Source organism: Bison bison, unplaced genomic scaffold (assembly GCF_000754665.1).
Source record: "Bison bison bison isolate TAMUID 2011002044 unplaced genomic scaffold, Bison_UMD1.0 scf7180017851489, whole genome shotgun sequence".
In the NCBI taxonomy this organism is placed as follows: Eukaryota; Metazoa; Chordata; class Mammalia; order Artiodactyla; family Bovidae; genus Bison; species Bison bison.
This window is the reverse complement of record NW_011482062.1, coordinates 5,086-5,365: the sequence shown is the minus strand read 5'-3', so window position 1 is coordinate 5,365 and position 280 is coordinate 5,086.

Sequence of the window (280 nt, the reverse complement as noted above, 5' to 3'; positions counted from 1 at the left end):
TTACTTGTTCAGTCGTGTCTGACTCTGCGATCCCACGGACTGCAGCACGCCAGGCCTCCCTGTCCATCGCCACCTCCCGGAGTCCACCCAAACCCATGTCCCTTGAGTCGGTGACGCCATCCAACCATCTCATCTTCTGTCGTCCCCTTCTCCTCCTGTCCTCAATCTTTCCCAGCATCAGGGTCTTTTCCAATGAGTCAGTTCTTCGCAACAGGTGGCCAAAGTATTGGAGCTTCAGCTTCAACATCAGTCCTTCCAATGAATATTCAGGGTTGATTTC